The 19,453-nt window shown below is 42.9% G+C and overlaps 1 protein-coding gene across 5 annotated transcripts in view; it reads left to right on the top strand.

Moving 5' to 3' along the window:
* Window positions 1-651: 651 nt before the first annotated feature.
* wwp1 (WW domain containing E3 ubiquitin protein ligase 1) overlaps window positions 652-19,453 on the top strand; it is a 182,099-nt gene continuing 163,297 nt past the window's right edge. For 3 of the 5 annotated variants that reach the window (XM_078216024.1, XM_078216023.1, XM_078216021.1), the window contains exon 1: window positions 652-745. The gene's annotated coding sequence lies outside the window, so the exon portion shown is untranslated. Of the gene's footprint in view, window positions 759-19,453 lie in introns of all 5 variants that reach the window. The other 2 variants (XM_078216025.1, XM_078216022.1) reach the window with 1 other exon arrangement.

Raw genomic sequence — 19,453 nt, 5'->3', positions numbered from 1 at the left:
GTGTGCGTGTGACGGGGCTGGGTGTGTGTGTCAGTGTGTGACGGGGCTGGGTGTGTGTGTGTGTGTGTGTGACGGGGCTGGGTGTGTGTGCGTGTGTGTGACGGGGCTGGGTGTGTGTGCGTGTGTGTGACGGGGCTGGGTGTGTGTGTGTGTGTGTGTGTGTGTGTGACGGGGCTGGGTGTGTGTGTGTGTGTGTGACGGGGCTGGGTGTGTGTGTGTGTGTGTGACGGGGCTGGGTGTGTGTGTGTGTGTGTGACGGGGCTGGGTGTGTGTGTGTGTGTGTGACGGGGCTGGGTGTGTGTGTGTGTGACGGGGCTGGGTGTGTGTGTGTGTGTGTGTGTGACGGGGCTGGGTGTGTGTGTGTGTGTGACGGGGCTGGGTGTGTGTGTGTGTGTGACGGGGCTGGGTGTGTGTGTGTGAGACGGGGCTCGGGGTGTGTGTGTGTGTGAGATGGGGCTCGGGGTGTGTGTGTGTGTGAGACGGGGCTCGGGCTGTGTGTGTGTGTGAGACGGGGCTGGGTGTGTGTGTGTGTGAGAGACGGGGCTCGGGGTGTGTGTGTGTGAGACGGGGCTGAGTGTGAGACGGGGCTGAGTGTGAGACGGGGCTGAGTGTGAGACGGGGCTGAGTGTGAGACGGGGCTGAGTGTGAGACGGGGCTGTGCGGGCCCGAGTGAGACGAGGAGTAAAGGGGGGAGAGAGAGAGCGGAGCCGGAGCGCCAGCGGGAGGAGGAGAGGCCTGTAAAGCGGTGAGAAGCGCCGGTAGGCAGGCTGAGGGCGGCCGCTGTTTGTGTTATTTTGTTCCGGGGGGGGGGGGGGGCGGTGAGAGTGGGTTCAGAGCGGAGCTCCGGCTGGGGGCTGTCTGTCTGTCAGTGAGGAGGCCCCGGGTCCCGGTCGGCCCGAGTCTCCCGGGGTTAGTCTCCCGGGGTTACCCTCCCCTCGGCCCCGGGTCTGACACGAGCAGCCAGGGCAGTGTCTCTCTCTGGGGCCGAGGCGGATAACAGGCAGCCGCTGAAGCGGCTTCTCCGCCGAGTTTCAGGGAGCTCGCACTCGATCCGGATTGTGCAGGAAGGGAAAATATATACAAACAGATCGGTGTGATTAATAAAAGTTATTGTCAAACGCGTGGATATTTGCTGCCCGGTTTGTTTCTCTCCGGGAATGTGTTTTTAATCACTGAGAAATGGATCAGACTTGGGTCGGTCTGTCCAGCGGATTGGTCTGGTTTGTGCTCAGGGCTGGGAACCGGATAGTTTGTGCTCTGTGCGTTTGGAAGGGAATTGGGGGTTTGGGTTGAGGGGGGGATTGGGGTTTTGGGTTGAGGGGGGAGATTGGGGTTTTGGGTTGAGGGGGGGAGATTGGGGTTTTGGGTTGAGGGGGGGAGATTGAGGTTTTGGGTTGAGGGGGGAGATTGGGGTTTTGAGTTGAGGGGGGAGGATTGGGGTTTTGAGTTGAGGGGGGAGGATTGGGGTTTTGAGTTGAGGGGGGGAGCATTGGGGTTTTGGGTTGAGGGGGGAGGATTGGGGTTTTGGGTTGAGGTGGGGGAGGATTGGGGTTTTGGGTTGGGGGGGAGGATTGGGGTTTTGGGTTGGAGGGGAGGATTGGAGTTTTGGGTTGAGGGGGGAGGATTGGGGTTTTGGGTTGAGGGGGGAGGATTGGGGTTTTGGGTTGAGGGGGGGAGGATTGGGGTTTTGGGTTGAGGGGGGGAGGATTGGGGTTTTGGGTTGAGGGGGGAGGATTGGGGTTTTGGGTTGAGGGGGGGAGGATTGGGGTTTTGGGTTGAGGGGGGAGGATTGGGGTTTTGGGTTGAGGGGGGAGGATTGGGGTTTTGGGTTGAGGGGGGAGGATTGGGGTTTTGGGTTGAGGGGGGGAGGATTGGGGGTTTGGGTTGAGGGGGGGAGGATTGGGGTTGAGGGGGGAGGATTGGGGTTTTGGGTTGGGGGGGAGGATTGGGGTTTTGGGTTGAGGGGGGGATTGGGATTTTGGGTTGAGGGGGGGATTGGGGTTTTGGGTTGAGGGGGGAGGATTGGGGTTTTGGGTTGAGGGGGAGAATTGGGGTTTTGGGTTGAAGGGGGTGGATTGGGGTTTGGGTTGAGGGGGAGATTGGGGTTTTGGGTTGAGGGGGGGATTGGGGTTTTGGGTTGAGGGGGGATTGGGGTTTTGGGTTCAGGGGGGATTGGGGTTTTGGGTTGGGTCTGTGAGGGGGTAGGGGTTGGGCTTGGAGTGGGGGGGATGTATTTTGAGTTTGGGCTGAGGGTTTTGTTTGGGTTGAGGGGAGTTGGGCTTGGGTTGAGGGGGATTGGGGTTAGGTGTTGGCTTTGGGCTGTGGGTGTTGAGGTAGGGTTTGGGTGGGGGTTGCAATTTGGGTTGAGGATGGTTGGGTTTGGGCAGTTTGTTGGGGTTGGGTTTGGACTGGGAGGATAGGTGTTGGTTTTGGGCTGGGGGTTTGGGGTATGGGTTTGGGTTGAGGGGGTAAGGGTTGTGTTTTGGGTTTGGACTGGGAGGGTTGGTGTTGGTTTTGGGCCGGGGGTTTGGGATAGGAGTTGGGTTTGTGGATGGTTCGTTTTGGGTTGGGGGGGAGGGGTTGTTTTAGGTTTGGACTGGGAGGGTAAGTGTTGGTTTTGGGCTGGGGGTTTGGGTTGAGGGGATTGTTGTTTGTAAGAAGGAACCACTGCAGTTTCAACTGCCTGCAGCCCTCTTGGTAATCACCAAGTGTCCATGACCATGACGAAGCAGCAGCACGTCTTCGACTTGTACAGCAGGAGTATTTTCCATCCAAACCCTTTCTCGCTGGGGAGGTTGCAATCCACTGAGATCTGATGCGATTGTAGAGAGAGAACGCAGTTTGCAAGTTTTACTGTTTGACGGAAGCATTTTTTCTCAGGTTGTTTGTAAAGTGTTTTTTTTGGACTCTTGTCAGCTGTAGCTGTCCCCCCCCCCCCCCCCCAGGTCCGTGATGCGAGAATTCAAGGATTCCTCTGCCTCTGCTGACAGAAGTAAAACATTGCAGCATCTCATTTCGGGGCCTTTTGTAGGCCCGGTGCTGTCTGCAAGAATACAGCCCGATGTTTACTGTTTTGTAATTACTGGGCGCCCATGGAGTTTTAAGCCTCTCAAATGAGAAGAAAAAAAATAGAGTAATCGTGCCCTCTCCATGTTTAAATGACAACTGACACAATTCAGGAAAGCCTTGCAAATCTTCACTCAATATCACAGATTAAGACCTTTCTTTTTTTAAAAAAAGTGTTTCGGCACAATCAAAGAAAACATAACATGGAATTTAAACATAATTGCTACAGGAGGGAGTGTGCAGGCAGCAAAGCCCTATTTCACTTACATATGTTTAATAGTGATAGTTTTGTTTTTGACTTGTAATAACGTTGTTTGTCAACATTCAAATTAAAAGTCCAAAATGTTCTTTGAAACTAACATTGCATCCTTAAATTACAAGTCTTGACAACTATGCCAATGAAATTAATTCATTTAAAGCCCATGCTAAGGATTTTATATTGAGAGGTTTTTTTCTGAACTGATCCTGACTTTTCTCAAACCTGATGCTTGTATCGTATGAGATTGTTGTGCCTGTTTTTCGTACATAACCCATTAGAAGCTTAGTTTGCTGTGGCCACCTGAACAATTATCTTTAGTTGCAGACATTTGCTAAATCACTTCATCTTGATATCCAGGAACTTTGTGGTACAAGACTGTCTGAGCTCTTTTTAACCAGTGACATAGATTACAACTACTTCAATTACTGCATCCTTTATTTGCCTCTAATTGGTAAAAATTAAATAACGCGAAGATGAAAAAAAACTTGGGATTTGACACCTATTTAGCTCAGTTTTGTAAAACAAGAAGTAATAGAGTATGTGTATGGCCTCAGATTAATTGTCACTAGTTATTGTAGAATATAGGCACAATATAACAACTTTTCAGATTATTTCTATTTGCTGCAACAGGCTGCAAATAAAATGGAGATGATTTTGTATAATGCAAACCCTAGCGCCTCAATGAAGGATCAGCAGCAGCGATATACATTGATAGGTACAGCTCTACTATTCTGCTTGACTCCTTGCTCTGTGAATTAAAAGTAACTGACAACCCTAATTTGAAGATGGGTAAAGATTTTTTTATAATGAGTGACTGGGAAATGTGTGCATTCATAGGGGCCCTGTACATGAATGATGGAAAGTTAGCATACAAGGCAAGTGTTGGAAAATGGGATTAGGATAGATAGGTGTTTGATGGCTGGCATGGACACAATGGGCTGAAGGGCCTTAATGTGCTGTAAAACTCTATGACTATGACACTGAGGTACAGCAAACAATTAGGTCGTCAAATAATATGTTAACTTTTAGTTATAAAGAGATTAGTATAAGAATATATGTTTTGCTACATTTTTATAGGGCGTTAGCGAGGCCATACCTGGAGTAGTTGCAATTCGGTCTCCTTACCCAAGGACAAACCAGACTGGTTCCTGGGATGAAAGGATTGTTCTTTGAGGTGAAGCTGAGTAGACTAGGCTTATCTTCACTGCAGCTTAGAAAAATGAGAGTTGATTTAATTGAAACTTGTAAAATTCTCAAGGGACCTGACAGGACAAATGCTGAGAAAATGTTTTTCCTTTGTTGGGGAATCTAGGACACAGGGTCACAGACTCAGAATAAGTGGTTGGCCATTTAGCCTGAAATGAGAAGTTGTGCTTGATCTTTGAAATTTACTATTTCAGAGAGTTGTGGCGACTTGGTTGATGAATATATATAAGACAGAAGTTGATAGATTTTTGGGTACCAAGACAGTTGAGGGATATGGGGGTGATGTGAGAAAGTGGAGTTGAGGTGGAAGATCAGATATGATCTTATTGAATGGCGGAGCAGGCTCAAAGAATCACATGGCTTCCTCTGGCTCCAATGTTTTATATTCTAATGTGAAGTGATCATATTCTGTTATGTTGTCACAGAAAATATTGCATGAAGGCAATGAGGCCCAGGAAAGTTGTAATTTTTAGAAAAATGCTAAGGGCAGTCATTAACTTCCTTAGTAAACTTAATTAGCATTGATGTTCTTGAGGGAAAAAAACACAATACTGAAAAACTGAAACAAACGATTTCTCGAAACATACGCAGGGAGAAATATGGGTTAATATTTTGGTATAAACCGATCATCAGAACCCTGTCTAATCTTCTGAAAATTAGTTTTCACTTGGTAGGTGATGGAGAGAGGTAGAGAGAGAAAAGTAGCATCCTTGAAGGGACAGAAACAAAGGAAGTACTGGTCAGGGACAGAAAATTGGATGATCAGTCACTTGGTCTGGTCCTATGGTTCTCTCTCTGGTTGGCTTGAGTGGCATGGGAGAAATTCATTTGGCCATCATCTTGGCCAGAAATGGTGCATTCCCTTGGATACATAGAGGAAAAAAGATTTAAAATAGAAAACAAACGCTCCTGTTATACTATATGTGCATTTTGAACTTTTGAGTTATATAGTGTGTGTATTATGCAGTGTGACTTATTCTCCATTGTAAGACTGTTCACAATATACATGTGAAAACAGTAGTTGAATTCTAATATTTCCCATGCAGTATTGCATCATTTTGCAGTGCTGCTTAGAGAAATCAGAGAAGTGATGACACTCATTACCGTGTTTGCAAGAGCATGGTTGTAGAGACATATAAAATTGACATTGATGTGAAAAAAAATCCAGAGACATTTTTTCAAAAGAATAAGTGTATTAGAAATGGGCCCGAAGTTGGATATTTGGATATTTTATTTTCTTTCATTAAAGTGATGGCAATTTTATATTTTGTTCACCCTTTGCGGCAGGATATTCAAATTGGTCGGACAGGCGTTGGATCGAATTTGCTTGGTTGTAGATGTTGTTTATTTGGCAAGGGCATGTGAGTAAAGGCAATTACTGTTAGATCAGCCATACCAAATGCGCTGATATTCTACCCAAACACCAGTTTGTCAGTTTTTTTAAAAAACTGCTTTTGATGCAGAATATATTTTCCTTTGGCTGAAGTAAACTAAAAGCCAGACAATTGAAAGATATACACAGCAACATTGAAAGAATATGTTTCCTACTATAAACAAATCTCTTTCTAAATCATATATTTGGAGAAATTTTTTTTTTTCTATAGGAGAATATAGATGGTGTATTAATATTTTGACTCGAGTATATATTTACATTTTCAGATTAAAACAAAACACTATTTTAGTTCCATGTCTTTTCAATTGGTTTTGGATATGGTTTATATTGATGCAATAGCAATGTTAACATTTCTGAATCTTTTTTAAACAACCTTGGTAGTACCCAGGATGGTGTAGCTGTAAGATTAGTGTTAAAAATAACAATAGCAGAAAATATTCTGCAAATGGGAAAAATCGTAACTGATCACTCTATCTAAATAAAACCTGATTATTCAGTTATATCTTTATTTGGGAAACAAAACAGTTTAAAAAAAAACTCCCACGCAATACTTGTTGACGGTGCTTTATCATGGTGAAATTTCTCCAAATGTTTTACATAGTGGCTTATATATCCTGGCATGTTTGTTGTATGGAGGAGTAGAGTGGGTGAATTTAGCTTAATTCTTGCTGCACCTGAAGCAAATTGTGCAACCACCAACAATACTAGATCTCAAAATTTAATGCAGAGTCAGAGTGTAGAGTTTATACTGTCAATTGTAAACCAGTGTGTACTGGAAAATGGAAATGCTTTGGTTTGCAGTTGACAGGATAAACAGGGCATAAATGACAAAGTTGAACTCTTAAGTGCCAAATGAGATAAAATAGAATATCTCGCTGTTCCACACTAGTAAAGGCAGGACAAATAACTAAATCCAGATTAATTCCAATCTATTGGCACTTTTAATTTATTGAAATCGTAGAACAATTAAATCAATTGCATGTTCACTTATTAAATTCTTGCTTTTTTATGCACAAAACGTGGTGGAATCTGGCTTCCTGGCTACTTTCCTGTGTTTAGTTAACCAGGATAGGCTGAATAAAAACTGTATTCTTCACCCACCTCCTGCAAACTCTTGTTGTCTGCTTGTCTCTTAACAGGTGTTAAAGCAGAACTAATATGTTAACTATCACCATGGCTCAGTTGCCACTGAATCAGAAGGTGTTGGATGAAAACCCATTCTGAGTTTTGAGGACTGAATCTAGGCAGATACTTCACTGCACGGGCTTCATTGAGGGGCTGTATTGACAGATGCCATTTATGGCTGACCCATTAAACTGAAGATTTACAAAAATTTCCATGGGGCAATTAAAAGTAGATGCCTGATCCACACTCCTCCCTCCTTCGCTAACACCATTAAAATCGTATTATATGTTAATTCATTCGACGTTTGTGGAACCTTGTGGATAAAATTGTTTGATTTGTTTGCCATATAATAGCCAATAGACTTCAGGAATAATTTGGTGGTTGTGAAGCATCTTGTGATGTCCTAAGAGTGTGATAAAGGGCCAACAAATTGATTTGTTAGCGTAATTGAAGTCCATGGAATTGAAAGGACACTGGCAGCGGAGATACAAAATTGACTGTCAGACAGAAAGCAAAGAGTAGTAGTAATGAATCATTGTTTTTTTGGATTGGACAATGATGTCCCCTAGGGTCAGCACTTATCAGCAGCATGGTGGCACAGTGGTTAGTGCTGCTGCCTCATAGCACCAGGGACCCGGATTCAATTCCGGCCTCAGGGAACTGTATGGAGTTTGCATGTTCGCTCTGTGTCTGCGTGGGTTTCCTCCGGGTGCCCTGGATTCCTCCCACAGTCCACAGGTGTGCAGGTTAGGTAGATCGGCATGTTGAATTGCCCCTTAGTGTCCAAAAATGCGTAGATTAGGTGAATTAACCATGGTAAATGCATGGGATTATGGGGATAGGGCGGGAGTTGTGAGCTTGGGTAAGATGTTCTTTTGGAGGGTCAGTGCAGACTTGATAGGTCAAATGGCTGCCTCCTGCACTGTAGGAATTCTGCGGTCAGTATTAGAACCACTGCCCTTTTGTTATATATTAATGATCTGGAATTGTATATGGGGACATAACGTATTTACAGATGACACACATCTTGGAAATGAATTTTTAAAAATGAGCAAGGAGCAGACTTCAGGAGGATGTAGACAGACTGGAATGAGCAGACACAAGGCAGAATAAAACTTAATGCAGGGAAGTATGAAGTAATGAATTTTGGTAGGAAAAATGAGAGGCAGTATCATTAAATTGGGCAATTTTGTAGGAACAGAGAGACCTGCAGGTTTCATGTACAGAAATATTTGAAGGTGGCAAGACAAGTTGTTAGATCTATTACTTTAAAAATGCAGCAGGGACATTGGCTTTATAAATAGATGTATAGAGCCACTGATTTGGGAGGCAACAACACATTCAAGGATACTGGTTCAATTTCTATCAGAGTATTGTGTCCAATTCTTGACTTCAGAAAGAACATAAAGCCCTTGAAAGAGGTTTACTAGAGCGTACCAGGGATGAGGGAATTTAGCAATGTGGAAAACTGGTGAAGTTTGTCATGTTATTTCTTTACAGTAGTGAAGATTAAGAGGCGATTGAATAAAAGGAAAAGAATGACTTGCATTTACATAGCTTCTCTCACAAAGACCAGGCGTCCCAAGGTATTTTACAGCCAATGAAGTACTTATGTTGTAATGTAGAAGAGGCAGTGAGATTTGCGCATTCCACTCCCACAAACAGCAATGTGGTAATGATCAGATAATCTGTTTTGGAAATTAATATTATCCAGGACACTGGCGATAACTCCCTCCTCATCTTCAAAATAGTGGCATGGGATCTTTGCAGTCCTCCTGAGGGGCCAGGCATGGCCTTAGTTTTTATGTCTCATCCTAAAGACTGCAGCACTCAGGAATGTCACCTTAGATTGTTGTGCTTAAATCCTGGGGTGGAACTTAAACTCACAATCTTCTGAGTACTATCAACTGAACCATGGCTGAATTGTGATAGAAGTGTTCAAAAAAATGAGGAGGTTTGATAGAGAAGATAAGGAAAACTGTTGCCAGTGGCAGAACGATGTAGATTTAAGATAATTGGCAAAACAATAGGGGAGGTGAGAGTTAAAATGATCTGGAAATACAATGCTTGAAAAGTTGGTGGAAGGGGATTCAATCCTAGCCTCAAAAGAGAATTGGATCTCTACTTAAAAAGGAAGTATTTGCAGGCCTATAGGGATAGAGCAGAGGCAAGTGAGACGAATGATTAGTAGATCTTGCAGAGAACCAACATAGACTTGATGGACCGCATGGCCTCCTTCAGTATTGCAAAAGTCTATCAATACAATTTTTTTTAAATTAGGAAAAAGGTGATCTCTCTTCCCTGTTTGGGTATTTCTAGGTTTTTTTGGCATTGATCTTGGGTTTTCAATAAATTGAGAAATAGTCCCAACTTTGTTTATATTTTTGACATTTTCTTTTTCTGTAGATTATGAATTTTTAAATTTTTGCATTAATTCCTACCTACATCAAAAAGTCAGTAAATGTAGAAAAATAATTTGCTAATTGTCTATTCTTCACGTGTTCTCAATGATTTACACCTTCACCTTCAATTCACTTTGGGTTTTCTCCTCACAGTTGACCATCTTCTCTTTTCTATATAAACTCTTTCCTTACCTATATTCAAATCCATATCCTTTACTTTTCCATTTCTTGGAGCCTTCGTGCTCATTGTGGTGACTACAGACAAGGCAGTCTCTGAAAACTTCCTTGTATTCCTCACCACTTATATACCCCTAACCTTTTCCAACCACAGTTATATTTGTATCTAAGTCAGTTTAAAAAAGTACCAAGTCATTTTCAGCTGCAGTTGCAAACACCCAACTGTCAAGTTTTTGCTATCCATCGGCTGTAACATTTTTGCAGCTATCACATCTGCTCAATCACTTTCTCGCATCTCTTTGTCCTTGACCCAGGTAAGGTCCTTGCTTTCTCCCATACTAATAGTTTCCTTGATAATGCCTTCTTTTTCACTCCCTCAGGTCCAACGCATGCCCAACTGGCTGGACCACTTCGAACATGATTGGGCCTTACTTATTTATTTAGAACTACTAACCAGTCCAGGATCTTCCTGAAATGCAAGGATAACCCCTGATTATTTTCTTCATTACCAAATGTTCTCTTAAGCCTTTTTGCCCTGTACACTCCATCCTCGCCTGCAGCTACTATTTGGAGCTCATATTTGTCTTCACTCAGATTGAGACCATGGTTTGGCTGTGTCTGCTGCATTTCCCCTTCTCCTTGCCTGTTGTCCACCAAGCCAAATTTTTCCCAAGGTCTCTCCAGCCCAGCCCTGATCCTACATCTTCTGCTTATGCTCTCTCCGAGTTCATATTCTTTAGATCCACCTCTTGCACTCTTGAGGTAGATAACAATCAATTTGACTCTTCATCCTCACGCAACCTGACATTGTTCCCTTTCCAAACTGTGGTTTTTACCCCCCTCAAAAATCATAATTAATTCCTCTGACTTTGGAAACTACTTCCCCATTTCCAATCTCTCTTTTTGTTCAAAGTGCTTGATTGTTGCTTTCCCACAGCTCCACATTTCTACATTTACATCAGGTTTAGGTCTCTGCCATGGCTTTTAAATGGCTCTAATCAAATTTATAAAGGTTGACATCTGTAGTGCACTATCCCTCCTTGTATTTTGCAACTTCTGAAGCTGTTGACCCAGCCAACGACACTGACTTCCTCCAATGTCTTCTTGCCTTCATTATCCACACAGCATGTGGAGCACAGAGTGATTTGGAACTGTGCACTTTGCAAACGGAGTGTTAAAATCAGGAATTTGGTGCCAGTGGAAATTATTTTCTTTAACCTCCAATAGCTGGTAACTGTTGTCTCTAAGCTAGGACACAAACTTACTATTTCTTTACTAAATTATTGATCAATTAACTAATCAAATAAATAAGTTTGCAAAGGTTTTGTTGCCTGCTCAGTGCTGGAGCTGAGACATCTCCTCCTGGCTGGAATTGACCCTGGAGAGGGAGGGTAAAGTTTTCATGGTCCATGTAGCAACCAATGATGGGTAGAACTAGAAATTGAGAGAGTTTGAGGAGTTAGGGTCCACATACTGAAGAACGTCAAAGGTAATCATCTCTGAATTTTTATCTGAGCCACGTACTCTGCATGTCAAGCAGATTGGAGAATTAAATTCATGGCTCAAAGAATGATGTGAGGAAATAGGATTCATGGATCACTGGCACCAGTATTAGGAAAAGAGGGAACTGTTCTGTTGGTCTGGGCTTCACTTAAATCTGACTGGGATCAGCATCCTGGCAATTGTATAACTATGGCTGAGGATAAAGCTTTAAGTTAATAAGGAGCGGAGTGCTCATTTTGAGTACAAGAGTAAACAGATCATGTTGAACTTGTATAAGACGCTGGTTAGGCCTCAGCTGGAGTACTGTGTCCAGTTCTGAGTGCCATATTTGAGGAAGGCCTCAGCTGGAGTACTGTGTCCAGTTCTGAGTGCCATATTTGAGGAAGGATGTGAAGACATTGGAGAGAGTAAAGAGGAGATTCATAAGAATGATCCCAGGGATAAACAACTGTGGCTATGAGGGTAGATTTGAGAGGTTGGGACTTCTTGGAGAAAAGAAGTTGAGGAGACTTGGGAGAGGATGGCACAGTGGTTAGCATTGCTGCCTCACAGCCCCAGGAACCCGGGTTCAATTCCGGCCTCAGTTGACTGTCTGTGTGGAGTTTACATGTTCTCCCCGTGTCTGCATGGGTTTCCTCCGGGTGCTCCGGTCTCCTCCCATAGTCCAAAGATGCGCAGGTTAGTTTGGTTGGCCATGCTCAATTGTCCCTTTGTGTCAGGGAGATTAGTGGGGTAAGTACATGGGGTCATGAGGATAGGGCCTGGGTGGGATTGTTATTGGTGCAGGTTTGGTGGCTGAATTGCCTCCTTTTGCACTGTAGGGATTCTATTCAAAATCTTGAGGGGTTTGGTCAGGGTAAATAGTGAGAAACTGTTCTCTCTCAAGAGTACATCAAGAACCAGAGGGCACAGGTACAAAATTACAGAAAAAAGGAGTAAAAGTGATGTGACGAATAGCTTTTTCACCCAGAGGGTGATTGGAATCTGGAATGAACTTCCTAAAAGGGTGATGGAGGCAGGTTCGATTGAGGTATTCAAAAGGGAGCTATTTGAAAATAAATAATGTGAAAAGTCATGGGGATAAGGTAGAGGAGTGGGATTAGGTAGAATGCTCTTGCAGCAAGGCAGTGCAGACTCAATGGGCCGAATGGCCCCTTCTACACTAAAGTTTCTATCATCCTGTGAGGGGAGATTTAGAAATCTAAAGGTCAAAGTTGAGGCAGTAAAACAGTGTAGCAATTTGAGTAACGACAAGCAGAGTGGGAAGAGACAGAGTTTAACAATAGTACATCAGTGAAAAGGTTCTATGCAAATATGGTAGTTTAGAAAATAAAATTAAAGGTTTTTCATCTGAATCAATTTATTACATGTTGAGCAAATTAGTGGCACAAATAAAAATAAATGAGTTTGATATAATCACAATTACAGAGATATTATTGCAAAATTCCCAAGGTTGGGAAAGAATTGTTCTGATGTGTACCCTTTTTGAAAATATAGCCAGAATGGAAAAGGTGGAGGAGTAGCTCTGATAAAGTATGACTTAAGAACAGTAGTTAGAAAGGATCATAGCTCAGAAGGTCACACAGTATGGCTGGACATTAGGAATAAGAGAGGTCATAAAGTACTGCTAAGAGTAACTTGTAGAGACCCTAACAAGAGTTATAGTAATGGATATTGTACAAGAAATAATTGGAGCTTAGCAAAGGCAATGTAGTAATCATAACTTTAATCCTCATGCAGACTAGACAAATCAAATTGATAAAGGTAGTCTGGAAGACAAGTTTGCAGAATGCTTTCTTGACAGCATCCTAGAACAAGACATTGTGAAATCAACTGGGGACAAAGCTATTTTAAGAACAAAGAATAATACAGCACAGAAACATGCCCTTCAAGCCTGCGTCGATCACGTTGTCTTATCTAGACCAACCGCTTGTATCCCTCTATTCCCTGTCTGTTCATGTGTCTGTCCAGATAAGTCTCAAATGTTGCTAACGTATCTGTCTCACCCACCTCACTTGGCAGTGCATTCCAGGCTACCACCACCCTCTGTGTAAAAAGACTTTCCCCGCACATCTCCACTGAACCTTTCTCCCCTTGCCTTGAACTTGTGTCCCCTTGTAATTGTCATTTCTGCCCTGGGAAAAAGCTTCCAACTGTTCACCCCATCTATATCCCTCATAATTTTATAAACTTCTATCAGGTTGCCCCTCAGCTTCCGTCTTTCCAGAAAGAACAATCCCGGTTTATTCAATCTCTCCTCATAGCTAATACTCTCCATACCAGGCAACATCCTGGTAAACCTTTTCTGTACTCCCTCCAAAGCCTCCATGTCTTTCTGCTAGTGTGGTGACCAGAATTGGACACAGTATTCTAAATGTGGCCTAATCAATATATAACTAACATAATTTGCCAACTTTTATACTTGATGGCCTGTCCGATGAAGGCAAGCATGCCATATGCTTTCTTCACCTTTTCAACCAGTGCTGCCACTTTTAAGGATCTGTGGACCTGCGCACCCAGATCTCTCTCTATGTCTATGATCCTGGTGGTTTGCCATTTATTTTACAGCTCCCACCTGAATTGGATCTACCAAAATGCATCACCTCGCATAGATTAAATTCCATCTGCCATTTCTCCACCCAATTTTCCAGGCTGTCTATATCCTATTGTATTCTTTGACAATCTTCATCACTATCCGAACTCCACCAATCTTAGTATCATCCAGAAACTTGCTAATCAGACTAGCTATGTTTTCTTCCAAGTCATTTATATATATTACAAACAACAGAGGTCCCAGCACTGGTCCCTGCGGAATACCACTAGTTACAGACCTCCATTCAGAAAAACATCCTTCCACCGCTACCCTCTGTCTTCTATGGTCCAGCCAGTTCTGAATCCATCTAGCTAGTTCACCCGTGATCCTGTGTGATTTAATCTTTTGCACCAGCCTGCCATGAGGGACCTTGTCAAATGCTTTACTAAAGTCCATGTAGACAACATCCACAGCCCTTCCCTTGTCAATCATTTTTGTCATCTCCTCAAAAAACTCAATTAAATTAGTGAGACATGACTTCCCTCGTACAAAACCATGCTGTGTGTCACTAACAAGACTATTCAGTTCCAAATGTGTATACATTCTATCTCTAAGAATCTTCTCCAACAATTTCACTATCACTGACGTCAAGCTCACTGGCCTATAATTACCCGGGTTATCCTTGCTACCCTTCTTAAATAATGGGACAACATTGGCTATCCTCCAATCCTCTGGGACCTCACCAGTGGCCAACAAGGAAACAAAGATTTCTGTTAGGAGCCCAACAATTTCATCTCTTGTCTCCCTCAGTAATCTGGGATAGATGCCATCTGGCCCTGGGGATTTGTCTACTTTAATGCTTTTTAATTTACCGAACACTTCCTCTCTTGCAATGATAACTTGTTTTAAAGGGTTTACATACCCTGCCGAGACACCATCAATTGACGTGTCCCTCTCCTTTGTGAATACTGATGCAAAATACTCATTAAGGATCTCATCCACTTCCTTTGGTTCTCTGCATAATTTCCCCCCTCTGTCCTTGAGTGATCAACTCTTTCTCTAGCTACCCTCTTGTTCCTAATAGATCTAATATTGTGTCATGAGGCAGGGTTTAATTAATAATATAATTAGTAAAAGATCTCTTGGAAAAAGTGATCATAATACAATTGAATTCCATGTTAACTTTTGAAATTAACATACTCTGGTCCAAAACAAGAATCTTGAAGCCAATTACACTGGGATGAAAGGGGAGCTGGCTCAGGTTGATTGGGCAAATAGGCTAAATGGAATGGCATTAAATAACCAATGGGAAACATTGAAGGAGGCAATGGCGTAGTGGTATTATTGCTAGACTATTAATCCAGAAACTCAGCTAATGTTCTGGGGACCCAGGTTTAAATGGTGGAATTTGAATTCAATAAAAAATACCAGGAATTAAAGATTTTCTGATGACCATGAAACCGTTGTGAATTGTCGTAAAACCCCATCTGGTTCACTAATGTCCTTTAGGGAAGGAAATCTGGAAATAGTGTTTTTCAATACTTACTACCAAAGTGAATAGCCTCACACTTCTCCACATTACACTCCACCTGCCACCTTGCTGTCCATTCTCTTAACCTGTCTATATCACTTTGCAGCTTCTCTTGTGTCCCCCTCACAGTTTAGATTTCCACCAAGCTTTGTGTCATCAGGAAACTTAGATACATTACTGGCCTGGCCTACGTGTGACTCCAGAGCCACAGCAATGTGGTTGACTCTTAACTGCCCTTGGGCAACTAGGAATGGGCAATAAATGCTGGCCAGCCAGTGACGCCCATGTGCCACAAATGAATAAAAAAAATGAAGAAATGTTTCAAAATGTTCAGCAAAATCACATTCCATTAGAAAACTAAAACTTAACAAGAAAGATCCATCCATGGTTTACGAGGGAACTTAAAGACAATATTAGATCCAATGAAGTCACAAATTTTATACAGAGATAGGAGGTAATCAGGAGCTAATAAGAATGAGGAACTAAAGGAATCCATGTCAGCAGGAAAAAAGAATGAGAGAAATTTACAGGATTAAAAGCTGATAAATCCCCATGACCTAATGGCCTACATCCCGAGGTTCTCGAAGAGGTAGCTATAGAGATATTGGATGCACTGATTATGATTTTACAGTATTCACTAGATTCCTGACTGGCACCAGTAGATTAGAAGTTAAAAATGTAACACTGCTACTTAACAAAACAGGGAGAGAGCAAACAGGAAATTACTGGCCAGTTAGACTGGCATCAGTTTTCAGAAAATGCTGGAATCTGTTATTAAGCAAGTCTTAACAAAACGCTTAGAAAATCATAGTATGATCAGAGAGAATCAACAAGGTTTTACAAAACAGAAAACATGTTTATTAGAGTTTTTTGGGGGGATATAACCAGTAGATGGCTGAAGGGAAGTGAATAGATGTAGTATAATTGGATTCCCAAAAGGCATTTGTAAAGGTGTCACACAGAAGGCTAATACGCAAGATAAGGGCTCATAGTTGGGCATAATATATTGGCATAGATGGAAGATTGGTTAATGGACAGGAAGCAGAAGTAGAGATAATCAGGGCAATTTCAAGTTGGCAGGCTGTGACAAGTGGAGTGCCACAGAATCAGTGCTGAGGCCTCAGCTATTTACAATCACTATTAATGACTTAGACAAGGAGACAGAGTAATGTATCTAAGTTTCCTGATGACACAAAGCTTGGTGGAAATCTAAACTGTGAGGGGGACACAAGAGAAGCTGCAAAGTGATATAGACAGGTTAAGAGAATGGGCAGCAAGGTGGCAGGTGGAGTGTAATGTGGAGAAGTGTGAGGCTATTCACTTTGGTAGTAAGTATTGAAAAACACTACTTCTTAAAAAGATGTGAAACTTGTAAATGTTAATGTTCAGAGAGACCTGGATGTACTCGTAAATGCACACAAGGTTTGCCTTCAGACACAGCAAACAATTCAGAAGGCAAATAGCATTGCAAAGGGATTGGAGTACAAGAATAATGAATTGCACAGTTGCATACAGTTTGGTGTCACCCGATCTGGAATGCTGCTCTCAGTTAAGGAAGCATATACTTGCATTGGAGGCAGTACAGAGAAGTTTCACCAGATTAGTTACGATGATGAAAGGCTATTTAAATTGGACATGTACTCTTTGTAGTAAGCAATCTCTTTAAACATACAAGATTCCGAAGGGGCTCTACACTGAGAGGTTGTTTCCCTTGCTGGGGAATCTTTAACAAGGTTGCAGGATAAGGTGTAGATTATTTACATTACATTATTGAGGAGAAGTTTCTTCACTGAAAGGGTTGTGAATCTGGGGAATCTTTACTCCAGAGAGTTGTGGATGCATCATCATTGAGAATATTCAAGCTTGGAATAAACAGTTTTTTCACCTCAGAGAACCTAGGAACATGGGAAGTAGGTGGGAAAGTGGAGTTGAAGGTCAGTCACGATTGTATTGAATAGCCAAGCTAGCTCGAAGGATCATGTGGTCTACTCCTGCAGTTATTTTTTACAGTATGTTCTTGCATCCAAGTGAATGGGACTTTTCTTGATTGATCCCAATCTTAGCTGTCCAGTTGTAGCCAGTGAAACTCCAGCGATCACCGTGGGCAGCACAGTGGTTAGCACTGCTGCCTCACAACTCCAAGGACCTGGGTTCGATTCCCGGCTTGGGTCACTATCTGTGTGGAGTTTGCTCGTTCTCCCCATGTCTGCATGGGTTTCGTTCGGGTGCTCCAGTTTCCTCCCACAGTCCAAAAATGTGCGGGTTAGGTGCATTGGCCATACTAAATTGACCCTTAGTGACCAGGATGTGTAGGTTAGAGGGATTAGCGGGGTAAATATGTGGGATTACGGGGATGGGGCTTGGTTGGGATTGTTGTTGGTGCAGACCTGATGGGCCGAATGGCCTCCTGTACTGTAGGGATTCTGTGTCTATGTTCAATGTCAATCGCTTAATTTCCCATCTCTCAACTGTTGGCTCAAGAGTCCCTCTTGGCCCATTATCAGTACGCTGCCTTTCTGCAACATAATTTGATGGCATGACATCAGGTACTCATACACCAATGGCACCATGCTCTGCTGCTCAGTCACCGCTCATGGCTCATTGGCTGCTGGTTAAGCAATGCTTGATTTTAAAGATTTCCTGGTTTTCTAATCTCTCCATGGCCTCACCACCGTCCCCCACCCTTCTCCGTAATCTCCTCCATCTTCACAGTCCTCTGAGATATACACACTGCTCTAATTCTGGTCTCTTGAGTATCCCTAATTTTAGGCACTCCTGTAGCTTCAGCTGACTAGGCCAAGCTCTGGAATTTTCTCCCTAAACCTCTCTGCATCTCCACCTTTCTTTCCTCTTTCCTGGGATGGCACGGTGACACAGTGGTTAGCTGTCTCATAGCGCCAGGGACTTGGGTTCGATTTCCGGCTTGGGTCACTGGCTGTGCAGAGTTTGCAAGTTCTCCCCATGTCTGTGTGGGTTATCTCCAGGCACTCCGTGTCCTCTCATTGTCCAAAAGGCATGCTGGTTAGGTGCATTGGGCATGCTAAATTCTCCCTCAGTGTACCCAAACAGGCGCCAGAGTGTGGCGACTAGGGGATTTTCACAGTAACTTCATTGCAGTGTTAATGTAAGCCTACTTGTGACACTAATAAATAAACTTAAACTCTCTTAAGATGTTCCTTAAAATTGAGCTTTACAAAGCTTTTGGCCATCTTCCCTACTCTTGCTGTATATGATTAGGTGTCAAATTTTGCTTTTTAATGCTTGTGTGAAGCACCTTGCAATTTTTGATTACTTTAAGGGCACTGTATAAATACAACTTGTTGCCTGCTGCACTGTCCATCGTCAATCTGCTTATATCACCATTTCCTGTGATAAAGTATTGGGAAGAGGGAAACCATTGTCACTGGCCTCCAGGTTAAACTTTGAACCCTTGCTTTGCCATTCCATCTCCCCCCCTGACTACTGTTTCAGGTTAGATCAAATTGTTTGCAACCTCTGGATTCTATTTAAGAAAATATGCAACATAGGAAAATAGCTACAGGAAAAATACCATGAATTCAGCAAGGAGGTAACTAAACATTCAGGGGGGACTTTCTGCAGGGATTCTTCTGAAAGTCTGCTGTAACTTTGTCAAAAGAACTTGTGCAAACACTATCTGCATTTTCTGGAGGTTTCACAGAATGTTTGGCAAAGTTATAGCAGATCAGTCGGAGAAATTCCATTCTTAAGGCTGTTGGGTTACTGGACTGTTTATAGAGTGGAGGCCACAATCAGATCAGCTTGATCTTACCAAAGGACGGAGCAGGCTCGAGCAGCCAAATGGCTCATTCCTGCTTTAGTTCATATATTCGTTCATTAGCCAGGAAAAGACCAGTTAGCCTGTCCATACACTTCATCTAGCCTGTTCCATAAAGTCATGACGCTGTACTCATCATAATTTTAAAAACTCCTACCCACTAGGAACCAAATAATCTCCTCAGAGAGGTAAAAAAAGTGGGGAAAAAACTTACTTGACTCACCCAGGTGATTGTAACTACTTCAGGGGATAACAATCCTGAATTATATTACTTAGCACCTACCTTTTATATGACATCATCTCTGCCCCAACAAGGAACTGGTCTAGCTAGATTTGAGGTTTACAGCAAGTTAGCATGCTCTGCAGGAGCAAACAATTTGTTCTATAAGTTTACTGTTCTCTGGTAGAAGAAGATCTGTGTAACTTACCAATGTGACCCTTGTTCTTCCCCAACCTATCTGA

This window comes from Mustelus asterias, chromosome 7 (genome assembly GCF_964213995.1).
Source record: "Mustelus asterias chromosome 7, sMusAst1.hap1.1, whole genome shotgun sequence".
NCBI classification, from domain to species: Eukaryota; Metazoa; Chordata; class Chondrichthyes; order Carcharhiniformes; family Triakidae; genus Mustelus; species Mustelus asterias.
The sequence above is the reverse complement of the archived record's forward strand: the minus strand, read 5'-3'. Positions and strand labels throughout refer to the sequence as shown.